Raw genomic sequence first — 16380 nt, 5'->3', positions numbered from 1 at the left:
CAAAGCACTCATAAAATATAAATGTCTTTTCTGAGGCCTGTGTGTTCACGATATCGGAAAGTCCCCCCTTTAAACACCAAAACTTTATTTATTTGAAACATCTTTTTAAAAATAATATTCTGTAAAGCCCTGCCTTGCCAAACAGTAGATATAGAGTGCAGTCATTTGAAGTTTCCCTGGAAAGTCCTATCAATTATCACACTAGGCTCCTAGGCTGATGGGCATCAGAGCCACTGATATGTGTAAGCATGTTTGCACTTGTACCAAATGGTTTTTAAAGATCTCGTTTCTGCCCTACAGTTTGTCTTTTTCCTTCCTTGCACTCTTGGCTGGCTTTTATGCTTCAGTCATCAGTATGCCTACCTCTAGCAGACTAATTCCCTGCTAATCAATTGTTTGTCATCTGTGGTAGGCCAGGAAGCCAGAAAACTAAGCATATTCTCGTTATACGTAAACTAAGAAAACACAGGCTCCAAGAAAAGATCTAAGCGGCTTTCTCTGAGTAAAGAATATGAGATAGACTGACAGGTAATTTCTTTTAATTACTCAGAAATCTTTAGGGACTTTCTTCCTGGTTTCACATTGATGAAAGTGTTAGTCCCACTATACAGATGAGGAAAATGGATTCCAGTGAGACAAGGTGACTTGGTCAAGGTCACATAGTAGCTGAATGGCAGAACAAACACTAAACCCTGGGTGTCTTCTTTAGCTTCATGGCCCTGTCAGGTTTGACCTTGTACGTGCTTTCTTTGATGAGCCAAATGGCTGGGGCTTGGCTGGGACAGAATTCACCATTGCCTCCTTCGTGTTTCTTGCCAGAAGAATGGGCCAGCTGTAGACCCTTGCCTCTCTGGGAGGTTTATCCAAATCTACCATCTACCTGGATCCCTTCTGCTAACAAAGCAGGCCTCTTCATCATTAGAAGCTAGAACATGGAAAAATAGGTCTGTTTACATCCAGAGGGCTAGTTTATGGCTGCTGCTTCCTGGAAAGCATTGTTCAAGTTTATCTTCTCTAGATAGTGAGGTGCTGAGGGCTGCAGTTCTGACCCAGATTGAAATCAGCTGCAAAACACCTAGTCCTAAACACACGCGCGCGTGCACACACACACACACACAATCTCAGGCAATTTAAGCCAACTGCGACTCACTGACACATCCTTTCTCCAACAGGTCGACTCCTTCCCAGAAGGCTGTGAGCTGAGCCAAGACAAGCTGGCAGAGCAGCAAAGGTCCCGGGGCACTCTGTGTGTTGAGCCAGGACCATTTCCCTGAGCTGGATGGGGGCCTGCCTCCTGCCCATATGCTTCATTCTCACCCCTTTCATGCAGGGAGATGACTGGGTAAGAGGCCATATAGGAGAGCGATGGTGAGCAGTGGGCGAGGGAACACTGAGGACCAGGAACAGAGGGCAGCTTTTGACCCCTGCACACTTCATGTAAACACTGAACTATTTTATTTGGGAAACTAAGTCCTTGTAAACATGGTGAAACCTCAGTCTTTCCCTTTTAGAAATTCTGCAGTTTGGTTGCTCCAGGTGGTGGAGGACTAACGAGAGTTTACAGCCCCCGTGGCTCCGATCTGCCCACTGCCCTTTCAGAAGCTTCTCATGGCTTCCAATAATCTGGACCCATAAAGTCCAAGCTATCATTCAAGACCCTCCAGGGACTGGCCACAGCTTTACTTTCCTACGACCCTGGAATCACCTTCTTTCTGCTCTCAACTTCCGTAGTCTTTTATCTGTACCCTTCCTGGTACACTTATCACTGTCCACGGCATACAACACTTATTTTTATGGGGCTATGAGCTCCTTAAGGGTAGGTCCTATGCTTATCTTTGAACTGTGAGTCCTTAAAACAGTACAGGCTGTTTTGGAGTGCTCAATAACATTTGTCGAATTAAACCAGGAACTGTCCCACAGGGCAGAGTTCACCTTGAGGGAGACAATAAGACATTCAAGTTCCCGCTGTCCCTGAGCAGAAAGGACGCCTTCCCCCCAGCCTGCACCGAGAGTATTTTAGACAGAAACCTCAAGGTCATGTGCCTCAGCCCTTGCATTTCAGAGACAGGGAGACTGAGACCCAAGTATTGGGCTAGAAACAATGGATGTTTTTTTATTATAGCTAAGAGAGCCCGAGGTTTAGCCAGCAGAAGTGGCTTTTCTAAAGTCAGACAGGTAGAAGGTGGTAGAGCTGGGGTTTAAACCTGGGTCTGCCTGACTCCCAGACCCTTTTCGTTGTATAGGGGCACAAGCCTCAGCCTCTGAAAATCCTGTTGTCCTGCTATTGTCCCAAAAAAGGGCTGGGGCTGACCAAGGCCAGGGAGAGTTTAGGCACCTAGACAGGTGGCACGTGGCTCCAGTCCAGTCTGAGCTCTGTGGTTGGGGAAGCTGTTGATGAACTCTGCCTGTCCCAGGCCTGGCAGCCCAGCTACCCAGCTGGGTCTTTTCACAGAAGACCCATTAGGTAGGTACTAGAACATCACACAAAGGCTTTGTTCAGAAGGCACAGTGTTTACCAGTGAAAAGTTTGTGTTGGCCATGCTGGCAGAGGTTAAGGAAGTAAAGGCCTCCAGCCTCCTGCCCACAGGGCATTGCTCCAAGAGGGCAAAGCCTGCAGCTCCCGAAAAGGAAGAGTGTGGAAGGGAAAAGAGGGCACTTGAGCCAAGAGGAACCCAAGTAAAAACTTGGGAGAGAAACAGCCTGGGTGGTATTCAAAGCAGTGGATTAGGAACTCTGCCAGAGCTTGAATCAGGTTTTGTGTTACCAGACTGCAGTGGGCATTGGAAACTGCTAAGGTTAATAGATCACTTGGGTTTAGATGCTGCCCCTGTTGCTTCTGAGGACTCGGGTATTTTTTGATTGTTCTGAGACTCAGTACCCTCTGGTGGGTGAGGGGATATTATGAGTATCCTGCTGGGTGTCATGAGGGTCAGACACCCTGGTGTATGCCAGGCATACAGCAGTCACTCAATAAATGGTGGTCTTTATGAATTTTTGTGAACACACTCTCAGTGCCCAGATTTATGAGTAAAAGGACAGGGCTACAGAGACCACAGGGTAATGGTGTCAGATGACTGCTGACTGAGAAAAGGAAACGAAATCACTATGAGTAGACCCACATTTAGAGGAACTCTGCCCCAGAAACAGTTGGGGGGAAGAAAATCTGTTTCCAATTAGGCAGCAGCCAATGGAAGGACCATGAAATTTAGAGTTGTTGATTCATTAATGTTTTAAATTTAGCGTGTGTGTGTGTGTGTGTGTGTGTGTGTGTGTGTGTGTGTATGTGGTATTTGGTGTATATGTGTGTGGTGCACTTGTGTGTGTTGTGTGGTATGTGTTATGTGTATATATGATATATGTGTGTATAGAATATTGTATGGTTTGTATTTATGTATGTGTATGTATGTGACATATGAGTAGTATGTGTATGATGTGTATGTATGTGTTTGCAGTATGTGTTTATTGTGTGTTGTGTGTTATCTCTACAGTGAAAATTTACCTTCTAACTGGAGGCCTTGTCTTTCACCTTTAATACTGCTGTTAAAAAACAAAATTCAACTGAATAAATTTGAAGATGTGTTTGGCTTTATTAAGTGATTCATGAATTGAACTGGGCAGCAATCCCAACTAGAAAGGTGCTCTAAGGGGTTGTATAAAATAGAAAGTTTTTATAGGAAGAAGGGAGCTATTAAAAAAAGAAAAGAAAGGATTGTTTTTTGATGTAGACGTTTCTGGGGGGAGGGAAAAGCAAAGGCTTTTTGATCATGCAGATTGCCTCTTCTTTCTGTGGGAAGTGGGATGGAGAGGGCCCACTTGGCAGATTACTTTAATGGTGCTTGACCAGAAAATTCCAGGCTGATTGATTACATTTCTAGGAAAGGTTGAAACAGCAATTAGGTCAGGTATTAAATATAGGTTTGGTATCATGGGCTTTAGCACAAGAGACACCATTTGGGCCTGCAGTTTTTTCTTTAACAGTGCTGAATAATGAAGGAAGGAAAGAAACATTTATTATGTAAATGATTGCGTATATGTTTTTTGCAAATGCTCCCAGACAAGGAAAAATAAAGCTCAGGGAGGTCACTTATCTAAACTCAGTCATCTGGTTCATTTCAGAGGCCAACACTAGACCCGGATCTGCCTGACAAAAGTAGGTATTGTTGACTTGACTCCTGAAAGACAAAACCCCCAAATGCAAATAGTCAGAGTTTTGTTCTATGGTCTGATCTTCGGGCAGCTTTTCTTATGTGGTGTGTCACCCAAATGCCTTTGCTCTGTTCTGGCTCTCCAACCTGCAGCTTCCTGTGCAGCACTTCACCACTCTGGTTTTATTTTTGTCAGCTCTTCCTCTGAACTAGTCCTCACCCCAGGGCAGCAGGCTCAGTGAGAACAGAAACAGCTCAGGGGTGGTTGGGTCTGGCCCCTGGGCTGAGGCAGAAAATACCAACCCTGCCTCAGCCGGTTGGGCCAGAGTGTTCCTGAGACAGCTGGAGTGTTATTCTGCACGTTCTGCCTGGGATCTGGCGTGCCTGGGGTCCCTGGAGAGCTCCAGCTTCCTGCCATTCCTGACGCCCCTACAAATTACCACAGTTCCCCTTCCTGGCATGTTCTCTGTAAAGCCAGGCTTCAGCTGCAAGTACCAAAGCCTGCTTATTGGTTTATTCTCCTGAGCAACTCCCTGCAGACCCAGTGAATGACAGGCAGGCATCTGCTGGGCTAAACCAGGAAGCGAAATCCTGCTAACACCTCAGACAAACTATTGCACAGAAAATCAAAATTGTATGTGTTCCTTTATTCTTCCACCAAATTATTTATTGACAAGCGCCTACAACATGCCTGACGCAGGGCTGGTTTATTTTTTTCTGCCCTTCAGGAGCCCACAATCTAGTGGGGAGCAAATATGAAAACAAAGATCTGAGCTGGGGAGACCAGCATGAGGCCAGACAGGCATATCATGGGAGCAATGGAGACAAAAATGCTACACTTTGCCTTGGACCAGGGAAAACTTCTCACAGGAGGTACTGTTTTACCCAAGCCTGAAGGATCACAGAATCCATATAAGTGAAAATTATATCAGTAGCAGCCAAAGTATTTTTATTAATTGGGTACTTATGTCAGGTATCCTGCTGAGCACTTTAAAAACATTATTTCTGAACAACAGCCTTAATGCAATAGGTGCTGCAATGATTCAGGTGATTGTACAGGTAAGGCAACTGAGGGCCAGCAAAGATGAAGTAACTTGCTCAAAACTAAGAAACAGATGAGCCAGTATTTGAATTCAATTCTGCTGATTCCAGAGTCTAGGCGGTTATACTTTTTAATAAGTTCAAAAATAAGAGTATTATATGGGATGGCTGGTTAGCTCAGTTGGTTAGAGCGTGGTGCTGATAACACCAAGGTTGAGGGTTCGATCCCCACATGAGCCACTGTGAGCTGCGCCCACCTTAAAACAACAACAACAACAACAACAAGAAAAGCCAGTATTATAAACAGGTATATGCTGAGAAGTCTTCCCCTCTCCTGGTGACTGCATACCCCACCTCCCTACTATGCTCATGGATGTAAAAGTTATATTAGTTTCTTGTATATCCTTTTAGTGTTTCTTTATGCAAATGTAAACAAGTCTGTAAAAACATTCTTATTTCTCCCTCTTTCTTATAAGATGGCATATATTAACACCGTTTTGTACCTAATATAGTCTTGGATAATTTTTCCACTGGAGTCTATAGAGATCTTCCGTTCTTTTATATAGCTTTAGCATTCTCCATTTGTTGATCCCAGCCTTCCAACATAAGGCAGGGTGTTCCCAGCTCCGAAGATGTGGGAATGCTTTGCTAAACTATTTAAATTTCGTGGGGCACCGAGGAGCAAGGTGGTGATGAGATAGATTTATTTTTGAAAGATTTCTTACATAAATGAGAAGCTGCATACAGCACAGCCTGCCTGGACATGTAGCCCCACCTGGATATCAGGGCACATACACTGCCACCCTAGTGGCTGGGGACAGCCCTTCCGTGAAACAAGTTCCAGCATATCTCTGGCCTTGCTGCCTGCAGCCTTGGGCCCCTGCTTTTTATACATCTTCCCTACATTATGCCTGCAAAATTTTTATAGAGCTTCCTGTGTCTTGGGTTCAGAATGCACAGGTAGTTACACCCTGAGTTACTTCCCCACCGATTGGGCAAGAGTTCAAGATGTTCACAGGTGGTACTTAAAGTGTTCCCAGGCCTCTAGTATGCCCTGGGAAAGCATGCTGTCAGGGCTGTTACTGACTCAAATGCCTTTGAAAGTGAGCTAGAGTCAGCACTCCTTTTCTCTGAGATAGGGCATTCTCCCAGAGGATAATGCCTGTGGGAATAACTTTGGTCCTTTAAATAGAGGCATTTGCTCTTAAGATCATGTGATCACGCTTGGTAAAACATGACTGGCTTCTAAGAGGTTGTGTAGTTTTCAAAAACACAGCCCCCTCAAATGTATATGGCCACCAGTCAGCTGCCTTTGTGTTGACTAAGGTCTATGGCTTTGAGCTTTCCCAATTTTGCGGTGCTAGTTCCATCCTATTCTAGTGCCTCGACATTTACCTTATCTTTCCAAAGGATTCTTAAGAGACTGTGGCTTATAAGGGTAGCAGGTACCATATTGTCTCCTGGATGAAAATATGTGTAGTCAGAGAAATTGGCTATAAGCAGAGTCTTAGGCCATTAGACAAACCAGAGATCATATTGGTTGGATCACAGCCCCAGAAAGAATCTGGGAGACCTTTTAAGTTCTACAACTTCAGAGCAGTCAGATGGCCTAAGGTCACGTACCCAATTACATAGCAGCAGAGCTAGGACTGGGATCTTGCCTCTTGCCTTCTAGCCCGGGTCCTGTCCTACTATATTAGTGCTTTCCAGTGTGTAGCCCATAGATGTTAATAGATAGTATGTAAAAAAGAGTTCCATGGTCAAGTAAGTTCAGCAAATATTGGCTTAAAGAAAATTAAATGGGTTTACTTATGACAGGACTTCTCAGAGCCTTTAAAACATCATTGTTTATTGTGATCCTACAACAGGGAAGAACCCTTTTGTGGTAGAACATCTGCGGAACACACAGTTAAGTCCCTACTTAACGTTGTCAATAGGTTATGTGACTTTAGCAAAACAACATATAATGAAACCAATTTTATCATGGACGAATTAATATAAACAAGAGTCAAGTTCCTACATCATATTCCTGGTCACAAAAACATCACTAAATTTCTCAATCAAGACCCCAAATACTTGTAATATTAAATATTGAAATAAATGTGAGCTATACATATGTTTTAAGAAAGATTAACAGAAACAAGTTAAGATAATTCTTTTCCAACCTGTGTATTCCAGTTCAGGGTAGCCAGGGGCTGAAGCCTATTCTGGCAGCTCTGGGGGCAAGGTGGAATCCACCCTGGACAGGCCGCCCTTCCATCACAGGGCACACTCACACACAGCCACACTCACTTACACTGGGACAATTTAGACACACTAGTTCAATTCACGTGCACATCTTTGGGATATGGGGGGCGGGGAGGGGGAAACCAGAGCACCCAGAGAAAACCTATACAGACATCTGGAGAATGTGCGAATTCCACACAGACAGAGGCCCTGGTGGGAATCAATTTTTCTCGTCAATGTTATAACGAAAGGACATTGAACAAAACAGTGTTATTCGAGGACCTGCTATATTTTGACAGGCATGATATGCTGCCATGTTGCCCCCAAAATAAGACCAAGCCGGATAATTAGCTGTAATGCGTCTTTTGGAGCAAAAATTAATATAAGACCCAGTATTATACCTGGTCTTATAGTAAAATAAGACCCAGTATTGTATTGTATTGTATTGTATTGTATTGTATTGTATTATATTGTATTGTTATATGAGGCCTGGTCTTTATTATAGTAAAATAAGACCGGATCTTATGTTAATTTTTGCTCCAAAAGACGCATTATAGCTGATTGTCTGGTTAGGTCTCATTTTTGGGGAAACACGGTGGTTCTTCTCTTAAATAAGTTCAAGAGTTTATTAAAGAGGTACAATGTTGGAAATGAACATGTCTGTCCCAGCTGTATGAAGAGAGAGACGACCTGCGGATGGATGCGGCTGACTGGCAAAAGTGACCTTCTGCAGATGGAAGTAGGCAGCGGGCGCCAGGAGCCACCCCGGAAACCCTCCTGCAATGGGGTCCTGCCATAGCTCCAGGAGGAAGGCCCAGCCAATGGCGCAGCCAGAAGGGGAATGAGGCCTTGCTAGTCAGCCTGGCCCCCCGGAGCAGCACGGCCACATCTGCCACATCGCAGGCCCTGACTTCAGAGTGAGGAGGGTGAGGAATTTGATGGTTGGGAGGATGACCGACTATGATTCTCCCCTCCGGAAGAGGAGCAACTCAGCTGAGTGGTGCAGGCCACAGAGCATCCGCAGTCCTTGAAGAAGCACAAGATGTTTCTGACAACACCCAGAGCAAGGGAAATAGCCCTGGATGGCAGTTTTCGGATGCATTGAGAAGACGCTGTCTGATCAGTTGGCTTTTATTGAACAGCTTTTTTTCACTTGTGGTTATCAATCGTCTGGCGAAAGAACTAGGCTGTGATGAGATAACTGGTAGACAATAGTTATTAATAAACGCAGTTGACAGAGGAGGAAACTACTTAAGGAGAAACCCAACATTCCACTGTCTCTTGGGTTTATTCCAAATACTTCTGTGCTAATGACAAACTTGATCTTCAAAAAACATTTTGTTTTTGTTTTGCAGAATAGAATAGGGCCGTGCCTGCACAGTTGTGAAAAAGGAATAAAAAACTGTTAAAAAGGATCTTTGTACCGTCAAAACCTGTTTTCAAGAATGTCCTGAAACATGTACAGCTTTGACTTTGATTCTGATTATTTTCTTTGCATTGAGGAAAATTACTTTCCTATTACACTGTACGGGATGGTTTTGCAAGAATAAGTCATGACCAAGACAAACTGCCAGTACAGAAGCCCACTGATACTAATTACATGAGAAAAAAGTAACTAATGTACCTATCCAACTTAGGACAAGAGATATCTGAGTTATTTGGACTGAAAGCCTATTGAGAAACCTTTGAAGATTCCACTTTGTGATATGTCCAAGCCGTGGTTATCAAAGGCTAAATTTTTACTGTCTGATAAATTGAGTACTCTTAATGTCCCAGGACGATAAGCAAACCCAAAAAAGAAATATGTATCGTGTGTGCTATATCTTAAAATGTTTCCAAGAGCATCTGAAATTTTGTTTGTACATGTATCTTGATCATTTATAAAGCTACTATGATCTGTAATTCAAGAAAATCCATTGTCTTGACCATTTTTAAATGTCAAAAATGAAAAAGTCCTTAGCAAATTTTCAAATTTAGACATTAAAATGTATGTGAAAGTACAGATAAAAACGATTTTTAACGTCCTTATATACTAGATAAATTTTCTGTTTTACTTGTTCTCTTTCATTTAACTTTACAGGCAAAAGACTGGTTGAATTTCATAACGTAAGAACTGTTAAGTGAAAATTGTTGAATAAAAGGAAAGCCCTACATTTAAAAACGACTTTATGAACAATTATGCCATCAATCCTTAAAGGTTTTAAATCTGTCCAGAAATCCACCTCAGTATCTGAGGTTTCCCTGTTTCCTCCTCTAATTAAGCTTATGCACCAACATTTGATATAATAAAATGTCTTGTTCTGTGAAGAAAAATAAAGTTTTGTAAAGTTGAATTCATGAGTGATGGAACTATGACTTTTGTTTAGGAAACATTGAGAGGTTCAGCTTGTATTTCTGGCCTATTGAGGCCAACATAATGGAAGCTGCCGTACCTGACTGGAATGACTGACTAATGGGATATCCCCAAACTGCATTGGTCTTTACTGTTTCCCCCCGAAAATAAGACCTAGCTGGACCATCAGCTCTAATGCATGTTTTGGAGCAAAAATTAATATAAGACCTGGTCTTATTTTACTATAATATAATACCGGGTATAATATAATATAATACAATACAATATAATATAATACCAGGTCATAATATAATATACTATCACATCACATCACATCACAATATAACACAACACAACATAACATAATATAATATAATACCGGGTCTTATATTAATTTTTGCTCCAAAAGACGCATTAGAGCTGATGGTCCGGGTAGGTCTTATTTTTGGGGAAACACGTTATAACCAATTTTGTTTTGTTATGATTCCCTATTGTGGTTACTTTGAAGGCACTTTACTTCTGTACCTGGTGAGACACACAGAGGAAAGTCTGGTGGCATTTCCTGGTGGAATATCCACTCTGATGATGAGCCCAAACTTAATAACAGGTCGTATTCCAGAAGTTCTTGATCTTTTGGGGGACGTGACTCTCTTGGGCGGGGGGTCTTGCGAAAAAATGTTACAGACCCCTTGTGCCAGAAAATGAATATTCATAATAAAATCAGCATAAAATTTTGGGATATTCTTGCACCCTTTGAAGCTCAATAAATCATTGGCCTAGATTCATTACCGTCAACGAGAATGTTCTAAAAACAAAACACACATACATGCACTCACATATACACAACACAAGAAATGGTGGTAAGACTAAATTGCTCCTCAGGAGTTATTTTCTTTCTTTTGAATTCTTGGTTGTTGAAGGGTGCCTTGTTGCCTGCTAGTTCCTGTTTCAATGCTGGATTTCTCAGTTGTGCTGAAGGGCTGTGAATCTTGTTGCTTTAAATGCAGAGTTTGGGGATTTCCTAGAGCTGCTTTAAAATGTCAGTCCTTGTTTTTCTTTCTGGAAGTTGCCCTTTTTGCAAAGGAAAGAAGGGAGGGAGGAAGGAAGGGAGGAAAGGGAGAGAGAGAAAGAGAGAGAGAGAGAAGGGAAGGAAGGCTGAAGGACAAGATGTGTTCAGGGAACCATATGGAAAAGGAAGGCAGCTGCACATACGTGGTAGTAGGAAGCGATTCTAGAGCAGTCTGTGAAGTGGCTGGAGCCAGACCTCTTCTCTTCCCTGGGCCTCAGTTTTCCATCTGTATTCTGAGCAAGTTGGCCTCATTAGGCTATTTCCCAGGACCTTCTTCTATCTCAGACCTTCCGTGGGGATAACTTCATTTTTATTATAAATATTTAATAATAAAAAGCAATGTCTCTCTTGGTTTCCTCCTGTTCTCTTCTTATTTTCCACTACTTTTATTTCTTTTTGCCGAAAGTAAATAGAGGTTTGATTGGTTCCCTTCATTAACTACCTTTTCTTTTCCTCTGCCCGGCTTTGACCTCTGGAGCCTGTCCTCCACCCCTTTCCAGCCTTCGCTGGTTGTGCTTCCTTGGAGATCAGGCTCTCCATCTCAATCCATGATCATCCATTCATCTTATTTTTTAGCATGAAGAGTCCCTTATTTCCACACTAGGCTTCTTGGGCTCTACTGCTTTGTTTGGAAGGCAAGCAGCAATTGCGACACAGATAGGAGGAGGGCATAATGGTAGCTTATGATTGTCCAGGGCTCACTGGAGAATAGAGGATGAATTATGAGAAGTGTGAGGCCTTGCTGAGTACCCAGTGTTCATAAGAATGCAAATAAAACTCCCAGAGATACAATCAGAGGAGTTCTTCTCTACCTTGACTCTACACAACTAAGTAGATGGAAGGTGTGACAACTAGTGAGCACTGGAAGGCATGGGGCGGAATGGTCCCGTGCATTGCACAATTCAGAGGAGCTGGAGTGTTCACAGGCTGAAAACTCAGGCTCTGTGTTACATTTATGGGCTTTGGGGGAGAAGATGAACTCTCCCTAAGAGGATGAACTCTGCTGGAGTTCCTCAACCCTAACTGAGCTCGTTTCTAAATCCTAAGGTAAAAGGAGTGATTTGGTAGGAGAAAGGGAAATGTACCCAAGAAAACCCCTCCAAACTTGAATTGGGGAAGTAAAACCTCATTAGCCTTTCTTAGTACATACTATTTTAAAATGTCGCGTATGCTTCTTTGTGCAATGCTTCACCTTATTCTATGCTCTTTACTCTAGGAAAGAGATTCTTGAAAATGCCCCATCAACAGCTTCTAAACATCATGCAAAGCCTCCCGCCCCACCACTGCCCTCCTTCCTCACTTCCAGGACCTTGCAATGGACTCATCTGATAGCTGGAGGCTCTGGGGACCAGAAGTAGCCTTACATGTTTAACTTGTATTCAAGAGACTTGGGGTCGAGTGGCAGAAAGAATCTAGCCCAGGCCTGGGTGTCAAAGGGTCTGGACTCCCCCTGTCAACATGTGCAACACCAGGACACTGAGAACTTGTGTACGTTTGGCTCTGCTATGAACTAGCTGTGTGGCTTTGGGCAACTCTGGCTCTCTGGTTCTCCATTTGTAACATGAAGGGTTGGACTAGTGATTCCCACATTTCCTTTTATCATAAAAGTCCCTTCATTACCAGCGACCTACTTTAGCCTCATTTTCCTCATCTTTAAAGCAGAGAGAGTAATATCTGCTTTTCTACTTCATAGGGAGGGGGCGAAAGTGCTCAGTAAGCCTTAAAACACAACACAAATGTTAGCTATCATCATCATCATCATTAGACTTCTTTATTCAGTTCTCTTTCTTCAGAGCATGTTTCATGTCTTTTACCATTTGTGTAAAGAGTGATTCAGTGCCTTACAGGAACTCCTAAAAATTCAGTCCTTGGAAACAGGATGTCAGCTCAGGTAAATGAAGTTGTTGTAAATGTCAGTAGCATTTGAAAGCTCTTTGGAAGGAAGTGGGCTAAGGCCTCTCTCAGTCCTCAAACGGAGATGACTTTTCTGGCCTCAGTGCTTATTAAGGAACTCGGGTTCTCAAATGCTGCTTTGCCTAAACAATGAAAAGGCGTTGGAGAGTTCCAAGGACAATAGTAATTTGAGGTGCTTATCCTTTGCCTAGCATCTGTGCATTTCCAAGTAATTCACCCACATTAACTCATTAGCACTCCCAACCCTACATCAACTTTCTTTGCTTTTACCTTTGGGTTGAAGGGAGGTGATATTCTCTGAGCTTTGAATTCAGAGAAAGCCCTTGGGTTGAGAGTGACAGCCCCTCTGCCCCCACTTGGTGGAATTCTCCTCTGCCACTGGGGGCAAACCCTCTCTTGTCCCACACTACCACCACTCTGGTGGTGCCATGTCAGTGCCTTGTCTACCATCAGAGGGTGTCAGAACTCGAATGGCTCCTTAAAGACTACCTGCTGTGGCTAACTCCTTCTTTCACAGTGCAAGAAATTGAAGCATTCAGTTGACCCAGAGAGGGGAAGTGAAATGCCCAAAGCAACACAGTTAGTTAGGAACACAATAACTTATCTTAAGAAGTAACGACTAGAAACTATCCTCCTCTTCACCCATATACACCCTAACAAACCAAACATTCTTTTCTTTGTATTCCTCTAGGCATCTCAATAGTGCTTAATCCTGAGAGGTATGGGGTGCAGGGAAGACATTATGTATGTCTATCATATAGCATGGAGTTTCCATTGCCACCTCTGAACAGCTATCTCATCCTGGACAACACTAGTGTCCCTTCTCCTAAACTGGAATGGGTCGTTCTTTTTTTTTTTTTTTTTTAAACTTTTATTTGTGTAAGTGTGTTTTTCCAGAACCCATCAGCTCCAAGTCAAGTAGTTGTTTCAATCTAGTTGTGAAGGGCGTAGCTCACACTGGCCCATGTGGGGATCGAAATGGCAACCCTGGTGTTACGAGCATTGTGCTCTAACCGAGCTAACCGGCCACCCCTGGAATGGGTTATTCTTAAGGGAAATGGAAATTGTAATTCCATCATTCTGGGTAGAATGAGTTAAGGCAGGGGTGTCCAAACTGCGGCCCGCGGGCCAACTGCGGCCCATAATCCATTTTTTATTGGCCAGCAGCAAATTCCAAAAATATATTTAGTTTATTTAAATAAGCCAGGTGAGGCAATATGTACTTCACCTCGAGTGAGTGGACCGGCTGTTTGTGTATTTTACCGCATATGGCCCTTGGTAAAAAACATTGAAAAAAGTTTGGACACCTCTGAGTTAAGGAGAAGGGCTCTCTCCTTTTCTCTCATCCAGCAGCTAAATTAATATAAGCCCATGGGCACAGGGCTTCAGGAAATAGAAAATCAATTTGTGAGCAATTATAATGTGAAATGAAAATGTATGTTGTGGCTCAGAAGCCTGGGCAGACATTACCTACCATAAGGTAGAATATAATGATACCTTTTGCCAAAAACAAAGCTTAACCAGCTCGTATTTTTCCCAGAACAGGCATACAATAAATATTTGTGAATTGATTTGGTGGGCAAACATTCTTCTCACTTGGACACTTTTCCATTTTCAAGCTTATTTTTAAAAAATTTTTATTCTATTTTAGTGCTTAGGAAAGGGGCAGGTGGCCAGTGTTCAATACAGCTGGAAGAAATGTTGGTGATAGTGGCTGTTGCCTATATTTTCCAAACTAATTTCTAAGTAACATTGATTCTGGGTATCTTGAAAAAAAAAAGGGGGGTTTCTGTATAAATAAGTTGGGGAAATGCTACTTAGCTTCCTACTCTGGTTCCAGAAGATTCTCAAAGCACATTAGCTTATTAAAGAAACTGAGAAGAGTTGGGGGAAAAGCAGTTTTAACTTTGTTAAAACAATTTCCAAGTTGATTTGATTATGGAACAGTCTCTCCCCATTCTTCTCATGATATCTGTTAAAGTTCAACAAAATTTACGTTCTTTAGAAAATACCTTGGGAATTACTAATTGAACCCAATTTCTGAATTTTACTGGTGAAAAACACAGAGCTCCTGAGAAGGTCTGAACTTCTCACAGGGAATTAGTTGGGGAGCTATGACTAGAATCCCAGTTCCTAGCCTGGTCAACTACACCCAACTAGAGGGGCATTCCCTAAGGTGGGTTCTGGGATGCCAACCATCATGTGTAGTCCTCAAGAAAATGGTTAAAAAGGATGTGAACATTTTACTCCATAATGGGTTCTTTTGGGGCAATTAGTAAAAGATAGAGGTTGTTTCAGGTGCTTTAAAAATGGGTAATTGTATCCTACTCTTTTGTTATTGCACAGATCTTAGGGTGCCTGCTCATTGCAGCCTGGATATTCCATAGGTGCTTAATAAATGAGTAAATGAAAGAACCTAGCAGGGGTCAGAGGAGGTTGGAGGCAGGGAAGAAAAAGGGAAGGATCAGCAACTGAAAAGGAGTGTGAAAAGGAAAAAAAGTGGAAAAAGAGAGGGGTGGATGAAAAAGAAAAAGGAACCAGTAGTCACTGATCAGTGGAGAATAGTTGAGCTGATCAGGGAAGAATAGTTGAGCCCTGGCAGAGAAAGGAAAGGAGATAGCAGCTGCAGGTGTTTGAAAAACAAAACTGAGTGACCAGGAAACTTTGCTTTCAGAAAGTAAGAGTGACTCATGAGGCTAATTCAGATGCTGACCATGCCAGGAGTCACCTGCCCGGAGATGGGAATGAGCACCAACTGCTGAGAACCATTGTGAACTCAGGTCGAGCTGTATCTCCTTCACGGGTATAATACATGTGCAAGGCATCTTCTTAAGCACTACGACAATAATAGATGAGAAAGACCCAGGTCTTGCCCTCAACAAGGTGACAGTCTAACGGAGAGAAGAGCTAGGACAGGGACTCAGATAACATAATGCCAAGTAGAATGTGATCAGTGCCCCCAAAGGTACAACAAGCCAGTACTGTGAGGATTCAGGAGACAGGAAGATCACGTCAAATCACGAGGCTAAACAAGGCCTATGTGGAGAGCCATGAGGCATGGAGAGGATTGGATCAGGCAATGATGGGAGATGCGAGGAGAGGCATTTCAAGGTGATATAATAAAGAACCATCGAGAGGTGGGGAAGCATATGGCACAGTGAGTGGTCCAAGTGGGTTCCAGCCAAGGCTGTGTGTGGGCCGGGAGGGGTGTGGATGGACGTGGCCTTGAGGTTATAGTGAGGGGCCCTGACTGCTTGGCTGAGGTTCTCACGCTGCAGGCAGGCAATGGGAAGCTGGTGAAGGCTGTGTGTGTGTGTGCAGAGAAATAATATTCGAGCTGACTCCCAGGAAGGGTGACTGGGCAGAAGGGTAAGCCAGGGGAAGACGCCCGCCTGGTCCGGGGGGAAGGCAGTTGGTTCTGGAGAGACACCAATAGACCATTCAGGTGTCGCCTATCAGATGACTGTTACCTATTGGCCGAGTCTTCTCCTGAAAGCACAGAGACTGCAGAAGGTTCTGGTCATTACCTCGGGGTGAGGGGACTAGGAAGGAGGAGAGGAAAATACTAGCTAAAGAGAACACAGCCGTGAAGAAGAGACAGAACAGCCACGGGAGGCAGAACTTTCAATAAGGCAGTTATAGTCATGGTTGAG

The sequence above is a fragment of the Rhinolophus hipposideros genome, assembly GCF_964194185.1.
Source record: "Rhinolophus hipposideros genome assembly, chromosome: 15".
NCBI lineage: Eukaryota > Metazoa > Chordata > Mammalia > Chiroptera > Rhinolophidae > Rhinolophus > Rhinolophus hipposideros.
The sequence above is the reverse complement of the archived record's forward strand: the minus strand, read 5'-3'. Positions refer to the sequence as shown.